This window comes from Podarcis tiliguerta, assembly GCF_965153285.1.
Source record: "Podarcis tiliguerta genome assembly, chromosome: 10".
NCBI lineage: Eukaryota > Metazoa > Chordata > Lepidosauria > Squamata > Lacertidae > Podarcis > Podarcis tiliguerta.
Genome location: NC_139543.1, coordinates 42,625,764 through 42,639,506, shown reverse-complemented (window position 1 = coordinate 42,639,506; position 13,743 = coordinate 42,625,764).

Here is a 13,743-nt window from a genome sequence, read left to right as displayed (position 1 = left end):
GCTGCATGTAAATGTTGAAAAGCATGGGGGAGAGAACAGAACCCTGAGGCACCCCACAAGTGAGAGCGCAGGGGTCTGAACACTCATCCCCCACCACCACTTTCTGAACACGGCCCAGGAAGAAGGAGCGGAACCACTGTATGACAGTGCCCCCAGCTCCCAGCCCCTCAAGACGGTCCAGAAGGATGTTATGGTCGATGGTATCAAACGCCGCTGAGAGATCCAGCAGAACTAGGAAACAGCTCTCACCTTTGTCCCTAGCCCGCCGGAGTTCATCAACCAGTGCGACCAAGGCAGTTTCAGTCCCATGATGAGGCCTGAATCCCGACTGGAAGGGATCCAAATGGTCTGCTTCTTCCAGGCGTGCCTGGAGTTGTTCAGCAACCACTCGCTCAATCACCTTGCCCAAGAATAGAAGATTTGAGACTGGGCGATAGTTGTCCATCGTGGCCGCAGCTAAAGATGGTTTTTTTAAGAAGCGGTTTAATAACCGTCTCTTTCAGCGGTTCTGGGAAGGCTCCCTCACGGAGGGAAGCATTCACCACCCCACGAAGCCCATCACCCAGTCCTTCCCGGCTAGCTTTTATCCACAAAGTCCCGAGCGGCCCCTTGTAAGGTCGTGTCGGCATGGATGTTAAAATCCCCTAGGATGACCAAACTAGGTGTCTCCAGGAGAACATCCACCACGACCTGAAGCAGCTCGGGCAGGAAATCCTTGGTGCAGCGGGGAGGTCGGTACACCAAAAGGAATCCTGCACTGCCCCTATTGCCCAACTTCCAGAACATGCACTCGGAAAACTGGGTCTTCCCAATAGGACGCCTGTATGGAACAGACACCGCATCCAACCACAAATGAACAGCCACACTCTAGGCCAACCCCAACCTCTCTCACCACCAAAGGAACACAAGTGAACAGCAGAGAACCCGCACAAGCAACACTGACACAAAACCCCACATATATTAAGTAAAATAGAAACATCACTACCAGACCCCACCCCCACTCATCTTTACCCCCTCCACCTCTTTCCCCCTATTCTTCCTAATGTCTCAACAAATGAAACTGATTTGTTTGGGGGTTTTTTAAGTGTTACATGGGAAAAAATACAAGAGAGAGACATTGCACATACATTTGTAAATCAAGAAAATCTTTAATAAAAATATATTTTTTAAAAATCAGGTAACCTGTTTCTGCCTGTGTTATTCAGAATCAACATGTGCAAGCAAAACAACTTGCAAAATGCCTATGATCAGCTGGTAGTCTGAGACTAGGGTACTTTTCAGTATTTGCAATGCCCTGTGTACAGTGCTTCCAACGTGCCAGCAATCAGTTGAGATCGATCAGCTTTTCATGTTTGTGGTGCCTACAAAGCATATTCGACTGGGATGGTTCCTTGCATGTCTTTGGTTGTGCACAAACCGTCTTGACTTTATCACTTCTTGCACAATGATGATTCTCTGCCATCCACGGATCACCTCTTTTTAATAATTCTCATAAATTAGACTTAGTACATTATCTGCATTCCTTTCCTCGGTATTGCTACTGAATTTGCTTTTCTCTTCAGCATTGTTTTGAGTTAAACGTGATTCTGGGAATCTGCAGAAATCCTCCACTAGCTCACTTGGCTCAGTTAGTATACCGAATAGTCAAATTTTCTTGAACCTTTTATTTTCTATCCTCATTGATCACAGATGTAGTTTGAGATACAGCATCAAGCCTCCTGGTGCCCTTCCATGACTGAATATGCCTAAAAAGAAGTCATCCAGGTGCATGGATAGAGTTATAAGTTTGATTTCTGTACATTTCAAGTCCTTGAAATAAGTCTCACTGGAAGCACTGCTGGCTGTAACACCACCATACCCATAGAATGGAACCATCACAATGGAATCAAATGAGAAACTTTAATTATGTATTTTATAAGGACTGGAATCATTTGTTGGTTACTTGTAGTTCCAGGAACAACTTTTGTGTTCACAGTATTGTTTTATTTACCATTTACCGCTGCACCTTTGCCAGAAGGAAGACAATTAACGACAAAACACAAGTGGCAGTGGCAAATACTAAAAACCATTATACGTAACAAAATTATGTCTTGCGGAAGATCTGTTGAAATAAAGCTTTGAACAGGCATCTAGTGAGGATGCCGGTCTAGTATTACTGAGCAGGGACTTCCAAAGTACAGCACAGGTGCTGCCCTTTGTTGTTGTTACTTGACCTTTATACAACTTAGAATAATATTGATGAAATACTTTTTCATATTTGTCTTATCTGTTATAGCATTTCCATATTGTAACTTCAATATCACTTTCCTCACTTTCGCCTTCCGCAATTTATGTGCCAACCATTTCCCGTTTGTTGTTAGCAAATTTTAAAAAATGTTTAGCAAAATTCAGTTTTGTTTCTATCTCCAGCATTGTTAACATAGAAAACTGTCTCTACAACATTTTAATTTGCGAAGTATAATATTTATCTTAGTTGGAGATCAGTTCTTTTTCTGTTTTCTAATTTCAGACAAAAGAATTGTAGTTTCTCCTGTCTTTCTTTTGAGTAAAGAATTATGTTATATGAAATAGTCTCTTATGAAAGATTTAGTCTCATCCCAAACCATTTGTATCCCTATGTCTTTAACTAAATTATTCTCAAATAATCATTTAATCTTGGTTGTTGTTGTAAAAGGGTTCCATTAATCCTCAATCTAAAGAAACCATTTTTCCTTTTGGAAGTCATGATAACTGGGTTATGATCTGAAAAAGCCTTTGGTAATATGTCAACAGTAGTCAGCATCTTAGACAACAATGTAATATTTATTCTTGAGAAAGATTTGTGTCTCTCAGAGAAGTATGTAAATTCATTTACACCACCATTTTTAATTCTCCAGATGTCAGCAAGTTCCAAATTATCCATCATTTCAAAGAAAATTTTAGGTAGTTTACCCTGGGAAATTTTAATATTTTTCTCTGAAGTTCTGTCCTGTATTGGGGACATTCCAGTCCCCAATTCAGTTCCCCATTGTAGTCTCTCATAAGGCAACAATTTTCATATGAAAAATCCATCAACCCGTCTCTTAAGTCCTTTATAAAATACTTTGTCTTCATTTTGGGCCTACACCCAAAGTTTTATTCCCTTGGATATTAACTTCCACCTGAACATATCTACCTTTTGGGTGCTGCCTCAGTGCAATCAAGACAGACATTCATTAACTGGCAGCGCTGAGGTTCCTGAGTGCTGTTGTGACCTTCCTCTTAGTATCAAATGTACCATGTATCTCCTGTGTAGGATCTTCCATTACTATCTGTTGGGGAGATATTTGTTTAGCCTACACAAAGTTTTCAACATTGAAGGGACAGAGTGTGAGAACTGAGTGACATTTAAAGGATTTGTACTGTGCATTGGCAATCACGCATCAATTGGACGCACCTAAAATGGTTGCCATCTGTATTAGAGGCAGAACCCCATGTAACTCAAATTTATCATTTGGGTTAGTTTTCCTGGAACGGTTTAATACGCTACTGTTGGTGTACTATGATTGGCTGTAGAACTAGTATATCCTGCCTTATCTCAAAGGAGCTCAAGGTGGTTCTCCCTCCACCTATTGTATCCTTACAATGCTGTGCTGTCATGGCTGTATAGGAATTGGTGGAGGCAGTGTTTTATGGTGTTTCAAGTTACTTCAGTGGGAGTGTAAACACACCACCTCTTTTGCCAGCACAACATTATGACATTGTTGGGGTCTTGACAAAGTTTTGTGGAAATTTAGGATTCTTAGTTCTGCTCCTTCCCTGACATTCTCCAATGCTGCCTGATTTTGGGGTCTCCCCCCCACTGGGGGAGTTCTGATATACCTGAGCGTTTTCAAGCTCCATCAGCACTGATTTTGTCATGCTCCCAGGGTTCCCAGCTGTCATAAGATGACCATAGGTCTCTCTGGTCAATCATGCTGCTACTGTTCATCAACACTTTCAGAACTGAGTTACTCTTCGCCACCCCACTCATGAATAACAATGCAGCTTACAAGCATTTCCTTAAAAGCTTTGTGGAAGATGAAGGGGTACAGGGGTGTCTTAACAATTATGTATTTCAAGATTACAAAGTAAAAGATTGAAACTACTTTCAGCTGCACGAGGGATGTGAAAATCCAAAAAGAAATTTGGGTTCAATTATGTCTTCAGATAATTATCACAGAAACACCATCTGCTCTTTTGAATTATGGCAGGTTCTGATGTGTGCTCCCTTTTCTACAAAATGATTGATTTCTTACTTACATGGAAGATGCTGGATGTTTTTTGTCATGCATAGTACAGGCACACTGCATCATGGGTTTTTCAGTCTAAAGGATACGTGAACAGGTGGTTTTGTGCAGGCTAATTTTGATCTCAAGATAAAGAAGTGCAGTGAGGTGCCCCAACGACAGGTTCCCTCATTAAGACCAGAGCCGTGGGGAGGGAAACCACACCTGGGACAGACGTTCAGGGCTTGGCTCCAGCATCGAGGGAGCTGCAGAGGCAGCTTTCTCGCACAATGGCCCAACACCACCAGCTGGCCGCTGCTCCACTCCTGGGTCAGGCCTGACAAGGGGGTGGGGGTGGGGCAGAAGTGGCAGAGAAGCAGCAGTAGTGTTGCCACCCCTCTCCTGGGGGTGGCCTGCCGTATGCAGGGAAGCCGTGGAGGCTTGCCAGCCTACTTGATCTTAAAGCTGTGGTTCTCAAACTTTTTCTTTGGGCCATACTTTAAGAATAAAAATTTGCTCGTGTCACACCATTTTTTATTGATAAGAAATACATTGGAAAACAAAAATGAAACAACCAGCAGTGCTTGATTAAGAAAAGATAGCTATCCATATTTTGTGTGTGCGCGCGTGCGTGCGTGTAACTACACTGAAATATTTAAATGTTCCTTTGATGGTCCTTGAATCTTCCTGCCACACCCTTTGAGAACCACTTTCTCAGATGCAAGCACATCAGGAGGATTTCTGAAGGTGTTTATTTTGATAAGGTGCTCTTACCTGGGTACCTCTAGTAAGGTTACCAGATTTTTTTCCATGAATCCAGGGACACTTTTCAACTTCAATGGCTTTTGTATGGGGACTGATTTGTAAATCCGGGGACTGTCCCCAGGAAACGGGGACGTCTGGTAACCTTACTAAAGTCACATCCTTCTTTTCTCCCCAGCCACACAGGTAGGAAAAATTCTCTTAATTTATGGCAGAATTTACACCTTGCCCCATAGTTAAATATATTTAAACAGTAGTATTGTAAATTGAGAAGAAATACATTTCAGGAGTTAAAGTTTGGATTCTGATATAATAGTTGAAGAGTTCACGTCTGCAAAATTAGTTTTCGTGCATGTAGATTATGAAAAAAAAAGTGAATAGTTACATAACTCGGTGTTTAAACCTTTGACTCCCATTTTTTTGCTAGATGGTTGCAGGGGTGGCAATCAACCTACTTCATTAGTGAACATTTGTTTAAGTCATTTACAGAGTACCAGTTCCTTGGAGTCCCTGGGGCAAGTATTGATCCTGGATTAGATTTTATATTAACTGTGAATGGTCTTGGATCAGTCACAGTTCTCCAGTCTGTGAAATGGGAATAAAAATTACCTACCTCCCCAGAGTTTTTCTGATGATGAATGAGACTGGGTTAAAAAACCAACAAACTTTGCATACTTAATGTAATGACTGAGGAAAATTAGAGCAATAAACTAGGATTAGAGAACAGCTGCACTAGAAATGAAAAATGTATGTCTCTGTGATAGTGGTCAAAGCAACACCTTTGAGACATTTTGTTGTAAAACTTTAGAGCAAGGTGAAAATGGAATTAATTCATGGTATTTTTTGGCTGCTCCCTGCCACAGATGGTTGCTTTGGCAGGGGTACTATGGTAGCAAACAGCTGAAAGAAAGGAAATAGAGAGATGTTGCCATGGAAGCTAGCCACATGGAGAAGTGAGGGATGTTGCTTAGCAACTGTGAGGGCTTCAAGGCATGAGCATTCCACAGAGAGCTAGGAAAGCAACAACTGGAATGATTGGGGGAGGGGAGAAAATTGAGTTGAAGGGCACTGAAACAGTCTTTGGCAGGGGGGGGGGGAATGAAAAATGGAAACAATCCTGAGGGAGGAAAAGTAGGTACCTAGGGGAAAACTAGTACCACTAGCAGAAGTGAAAGCGAGAGTAGTCTGACTTTACAATGAAACTTTGATGTAAGATGCTAAAAGTTGGTATGCTTCAGAAATTCTGCTGTGCCATACATTTGCCAACATTCTTTTCTTCCCAGAGGAATCACCAACAGGAAAGGGATAGTACAACATCACAGACAACATGGAGACACATCTGGATTCTTCATAAACTGTTTCTTAGAGCCTTTTCATTTAATCAATATAAATGCGCCAAATTGTGTTGTATCAATACCTCTACAAGTCCCTGGACCAGCCCAACTGTACAATTAACCCAAAGAGTTGCTTGGTCTTGATGTGGTTTTAGAAACAACTTCTAGAGAGATAGCCACAGTAGTTTGTTGCAGCAAAAAGAACGACCAAGGGGCACCTTCAAGACTAACATTTATGGCATACAGCTTTCATTATGGGAAATGGTGCCAAAAGGTGAGTGATTGAAATTCCTGTGCATCCTTTGTTTCTAAAGGTGTATTCATAGTGACAACTGGTGACTGTATGCTTGTGTTAAGAAAAATAATATTAGTATGAGTACATTTTCAGTGGCATGGTTCAGACATGAAAATGTAAAACAATCACCTCTGGCCATGCACAGGGGATCCCTCACAGGGACAGCTGAATAATTGCAACTCTTCTGCATTGTTTGAGATTAAGGAGAACATATTTGACCTTTGAGCTAGGGGCGCAGGATGTCAGTGTGACATCCACATGTGTGAGACATTTCATTTTTGAAATTCACTGATCAAACCCACAAGAAAACTAAGCAAACCAACTGCAAGGTTAAAGTTTTGGATTGAATTACTGAGGAACCACAACAACTCTGCTTGTTGCTTATAAGGGTTGATGAGAGAGAACAGTTGTACCATCCTGTACTTAATGCTTAGTCTCATGCTATTTTTCTAAAGAATGTAATTTGGCAACCCACTACTCTCAGTCCTCCTCCAACCATTAGATAGTGTAAGATAGCAGGTAAAAATCACAGGTAAAAATATCCCCAAGACAGGACATTATGGGGGGGGAAAGCTTTGGTTGGGGGGAAAGGCTTGGGGGGGGCAGCTGCTACCCATGCAAGGTAGCATCCTCCTATAAGATAACCAATGAACTGAAATGAAAGACTACTTGCAATAGGAAGATTATCTCCTTAGCTGTGTCCAAACAAACCATTAAGGTGTTTCAGGAGCTGAGGATTAAATCACACTTGGAGGTCACATCCTCCAATAGTATGCATGGTCCTTGCCCCCTGAGAATGGGTTTTGTGCACATGCAAAATTATGAGCATCAGCTCCATTCAAGGTTAGAACCTGGGGCAAAACTATGTCTGTCCATTGATACGCATCTAGAACACCATCACATATGCACAAAGGATGTGGGGGGTAGGGATGTGTGGCCACCAGGTGCTGCAGAGTGAGGATCTGTTTTCCCCCTCCCACATTTTGAATGTATATGCGAGGTTCAGATGAATCTCCTACATATCTCTCAAAAAAGGTGAGAGTGCGGCAGAGTTCAGTAATTCTTCCAGGCTGAGGCAAGGTGTAATATTGAATTCCTGGCAGAAAGGAGGAAAGTGTGAATGAACCATCTGCTGAATACTGCTTGGAGTTTCAGCCAAGCAAAAAGCCCCTCCCAGGAAGTCAGCTTCAATGAGTCTGCTTTCAGTGGGTCTGTTTTCTCTCATCCCTCTCCTGAGATGTGTTTATTATGTTTGCAGTTGGGAGGTAGAGGAGGCGGTGCTTACAGGCAGCTGGGAATCTTGTTGCAAAGCTTGGAATAGAAGAAAATAGACTCTGTATAGCCATCTTTGGGCATTCTTATGAGTTTTAAGTACATATGCACAGGAGGGGCATGGGGTGAGTGTGCTACCTTCACCCCCACTCCTTTGCAGTTCTAGTTGTTCCCCAACTCACAGAGGGCAAATGTAGGAAACAATGAACACCCTGTACTTATCAGGTTTCAGGTAAAGATATAGCCCACAGCGATCATTTAAAAAAAACCAAAAACATTTCAAAGCATTCCATACTAAAATGAAACAATGAAAAATATTTTGAAACAGTAACTGGATACAGGTGCCACAGTTGCATGAGGATTTGGGGATCACATGCCAGCCACCTTCTTCTGTGATAGGTCACTGGGGCGATCTTATTTGCATCTTAGCAGAGACCCTGCAAGACTTTGAGGATTTTCACATGTAAAAACCAGGGTTACTGGATTATAGTTTACTACAAGCAAGGAGTGTGCTGGTGCATAGTGCCCAATTGCTCCTGCTTCACTTCTATGGTGTAAGGCAACAAAAGCAATCCAGGAAGCCTTGGCTTCCCATTATGTCCAAACAAGGAATCTTGGTTTGTTTCTCCTTAACAAGATATGATCACTAGCCATCCTGAAGTTATCATTTGGTATTGCCTTATGGATTAGGAAACAACAAATCACAATAGGTGATGAGTGAAGCAGCAGAGATGCTCATTCATGGAAAGCTACAACAAGCCACACACAAAATAATGATAGCCATGCTGGCTAAGAGATAAATTCCAAAGTCTTTATTACGGCAATAACTTTTTGACCAACCAAAATATCACAAAATAGTCTCTGAGCTTTGAGTTCCCCCAAATGCTTACTCAAGTAAATAGAACAATTGGGGGGGGGGGGGAGAGAGAGTTTGCTGATACTGAAGCCATGGAGTCTGCATCCATGCCCTCACAGTCTTCAGATGGAATGAGGGAGTTGCTAACAGACATTTAAATGAGATTGTTTAGGTGCAGTGCAGGTATCAGGTTGCATCAAGGCCGGCTGGGAACAAGAAGCATAACAGTGGTCTGTCTCCCACCTCAGGAGCTACAAAAACAGGCAGTTACTCCATCCTTATGCAAAACACAGGTTTCTTCACAAGTGGAAAACAAAAGATCAAGAGAAATGAGCCAGGCTTTATGTTGGCAAGAGGGGGGAAATTAATTTAGGTTGTGTGCTAGGTAAAAAGTCAACAGAAGTCAAATTGGTTATCTTTATTCCGCAGCAGGAGGGAATGTTTCCTAAGAGAACAAAGCCCCATCTCCAGGTGGTGTAAAATCCTCATGGCCATTAGGAGGATAGATAGATAGCTGCTCAAAAATTCTGACACTTTTATATTGAATGAGAAATATGAGCTAGTTACTATGCACAAAGGAAATAAGGGAGCTAGAGGAAGAAAAAGCTCGACTTGGTGACCGTTTAACCATTTGCTTATGTCTTAATTATTTTATTTTATTTTCTGCAAATAGCTGTTGATAGAAACATTTCAGCTGTCTGAGACAACTGGATGACAGGCAGGAGCAGCCCTCCCCTGAACATGTTCACCTGCTTTGCTTCAACTCTGATGGGACAGGAGTGGTTTTTGTAGGGAAGGGTTCATGGGCGTAGCCAGGATTTATTTGGGGGGGGCAGAACTGAGTTATCTGTGAAGCAATTGGTCAGTTAACTATTTTTATTTATTTATTTGATTGGGAGGGGCAGTTGCCACCCTGGCTACACCCATGGAAGCTTTGGTTTTCAAGTGTGTTACAAGAACTAAAACTTTAATTAATTTCCCTCTCCTCTACCACCCTTTCCCCTCGTATGTCATTTAAGTTCTCAGCGGTGACAATATATTAAAACTGATTTTTTGTCTAAAAAAAATATCTCGAGAAGTAACCATGTTGGTAAATTGCAGCAAAAGCAACAGTCTTACGGCAACTTAAAAGATTAGCTTTTGTTGATTTAAAGTCCACTTTTGTCAGATGCATGAAGTGAAATCTTAGGTGGAAATTATATTAAAGGGAAAATTGTAAGGTGGGAGTTGAATGGCAATGAGATGCAACAATTACAGCCAGTGAAGATTAGAACTTAAATGTGTGTTAAATACCCTCAAATTGTACAGATATATCTGTGTTTCTTGTGAATGGTTCCCTGTCCCAATAAAGATGTTAACAGAAACTTCAATAATGCTGACCACCAATCTGTTACTGCTACTGCAAAAGGGTTGTTTTTTCTAAGATGCTCTGGGCTAAAATGCTTCAAATGATAGACAAAGAAACAGTTTAAATATGCTATTTTGGGATGGAGTTAATAGCAATGTACTTTTAAGAAAAACATTACTACAATACCAATACTGAACAAATTATCCTACTACAGAATAGCTCAGAATGGGAGTCAGTTTCTTTCCCTACTGAAGCCATGGGCATTGCCGGGGGGGGGGGGGGGCCTGCCCACCCAATCAAGTTAATAATTAAAAATACTTAACTAAAAGTAGAAATAATCAGAATATTTGAAATTGAAATGCTTCCTGAGGTCACATGGGATGATGTTGTGGTGCATTCTAGCGAGGCAACTGGAAACCCAACTAAATGATAGGCATGGCTTCCACAAACTGACCCATCACATTGCAGGCTCAGTTCTGGAGCAGGACAGGTGGGTATCCTGCCCCCCCCCCATAAATCCTGGGCACGCCCATGATTGAAGGCACAGTTGGAGGGAGGCATTGAGGTTCCAGTCTCCAAAGACTCCCAGCTTGTGTTCCGCATGGGGCATGAGTTCATATATGCTTTCCATGTGTGTCATCTACTTGCCCTATGTACCAAAAAGGTAGTTGCAACATTCTGACATACATAAATAAGGAGTAGCAGGAAAGACATGGGATAGATAAGAGGAAGAAGGAAAGGGAAGTGTTTTTATTAAGAACTGTTGGTTGTACCAAGGCAAGTTACAATTACTTTTTCTATGCCTTTCCTGGAGTGAAGCACAGACAGTCTGACAAAAGAAACCAGAAAATGTACAGAGTCAATGGCTCTGAACAATGTTCATGCTTTTGTGGGTCCTTTGTAATGAAATTTGAATTCTTTTGCTTGACAATGCAGAACATGCAGTCTTATTTGTTTGCAGTTGTGTGCAATTCAAAGGAAGACTCGCATTGTGAATGGAGAATGTTCTTTGTGGGTAGTTCATTGCATGCTAATTCTCCCTCCACCCCCTTCTTATTCTGAAGGGTTGCTGCTGTTCCTCAGTTCAGAGGTTGGGATTTGAGAGAATTGAACAGCTCCCACCCATTCTTTATTTGAGGGTTGCTGTTCTTATTGGCCTGCACCTTAATGCTCCCACTACTTTTCACTCCTTGCAGGCATGGCTCACCCTCCTATGCCCAAAGGGTCTAGGGCAGGCTTCCTCAACCTCGGCCCTCCAGATGTTTTTTGGCATACAACTCCCATGATCCCTAGCTAGCAGGACCAGTGGTCAGGGATGATGGGAATTGTAGTCTCAAAACATCTGGAGGGCAGAGGTTCAGGAAGCCTGGTCTAGGGGGAAAGGAAGAAGCCAGGCATTCAGAGGAAGCTGATTTCCCCTATGCCTGTGCAGTCCTGTGCTTTATACTGAAAGCTATCTACAAACTGCTCCTTATATAGCACTGTCATAGGAGTGTCCCAATAGACATGCTACAGGGCTGGCTAGGATCATGGGGGAGATGGAGCCAGACAGGCTGGAGCCACAGGGTGGGGGTGTGGCAGCCCAGCCCTTAGCTATTATGGGAAGCTGGCTGTGAAGACTAATTCATACAATCATGTATCAGATGAAGTGGGCTGCAGTCCACAAAAACTCCTGCCACAATAAAAGTGCTGGTCTTTAAGGTGTGTCATGACTCTCTACATTTTATACAATCGTTTTTTTCACTTTTAACTCTAATTTGCTTCAGGGCAGAATTGCAGATTGAGGAGGCATTGAAGTACAGTGGTACCTCGGGTTAAGAACTTAATTCATTCTGGAGGTCCGTTCTTAACCTGAAACTGTTCTTAACCTGAGGTACCACTTTAGCTAATGGGGCCTGCCGCGCTGCTACTGTGTGATTTCTGTTCTCATCCTGAAGCAAAGTTCTTAACCCGAGGTACTATTTCTGAGTTAGCAGAGTCTGTAACCTGAAGCGTCTGTAACCTGAAGCATCTGTAACCCGAGGTACCACTGTAGGCTGAAATATTCCTGGCAAAATCAGTGGCTTTTTTTGTTACAATTTATTCATCTGCGCATAAATGTATACCACAGTGGCAACAGCCCTCCTGCCACCATTAATTCATCACCATGATATCTTCATTCCATCTATCAGCTGTTTGGGAGGCTGTAGGCGGGGGAGGGATGCGGGTGGCACTGTGGGTTAAACCACACAGCCTAGGGCTTACCGACCTGGCGGGAAGGTAAACGGCATTTCCATGTGCTGCTCTGGTTTGCCAGAAGTGCCTTAGTCATGCTGGCCACATGACCCGGAAGCTGTATGCCGGCCCCCTCAGCTAATAAAGCGAGATGAGCGCCGCAACCCCAGAGTCGGCCACAACTGGACCTAATGGTCAAGGGTCCCTTTACCTAGGTGGGGGAGGAAGGCGCATGGGGATTGCGCATCACAATCCTGCTTCCCTCAGTCAGCCCAACAGCTGTCTGGTGGGACAAGGGTGGTGTGGTGAATACAGTAACGGCAGGGGGGAACAGGACAACTTGTTATCTGCCCATTCCTGTCCTCCCTTCCTGCTCAGATTACTAGCACTGTGAAGGGCTCAGTGACCCCTTCAGCAATTCCCAGTGCCAATCAGCTGGGATTACTACCCAGGTTATTAGCACTGGAGAAGAGCTGAAGAGCTGCATCAATAGGAGTATAGCATCTAGATCAAGGGAAGTAATAGTGCCACTGTATTCTGCTCTGGTCAGACCTCACCTGGAGTACTGTGTCCAGTTCTGGGCACCACAGTTCAAGAAGGACACTGACAAACTGGAACGTGTCCAGAGGAGGGCAACCAAAATGGTCAAAGGCCTAGAAACGATGCCTTATGAGGAACGGCTAAGGGAGCTGGGCATGTTTAGCCTGGAGAAGAGGAGGTTAAGGGGTGATATGATAGCCATGTTCAAATATGTAAAAGGATGTCACATAGAGGAGGGAAAAAGGTTGTTTTCTGCTGCTCCAGAGAAGCGGACACGGAGCAATGGATCCAAACTACAAGAAAGAAGATTCCACCTAAACATTAGGAAGAACTTCCTGACAGTAAGAGCTGTTCGACAGTGGAATTTGCTGCCAAGGAGTGTGGTGGAGTCTCCTTCTTTGGAGGTCTTTAAGCAGAGGCTTGACAACCATATGTCAGGAGTGCTCTGATGGTGTTTCCTGCTTGGCAGGGGGTTGGACTCGATGGCCCTTGTGGTTTCTTCCAACTCTATGATTCTAGGTCCTTCCAGCACCAATCAGCTGGGCTCTGTGAAGGGATTAGGGAGATGACTCCAGCACATGCTGCCTTCCTGCTTGCTTGTGGGTTTGTGTTTGTCTGCCTGGGTGTATTTGTGTCTGGCCCATCATTCAATGAAACCCTCCAGGCCAAAAAGGTTACCGACCCTTGATATAAAGAATAGTAGGATTCTTTTTTCTGATATACAGAGCAGGGGGGTGAAGTGCAAAGTTTGTACAGTGACCAGTGCACAACGCCCAGTGAATATGAGAAATGAATAATGGGTTTGGGGTTGAAACATACTTGAATTTTTGTGCCCTTTAAGCAGGAGGTGGATTTCTTATGAGAAGAGCCCCAAATAAGAACCTTTGACAGTGTTT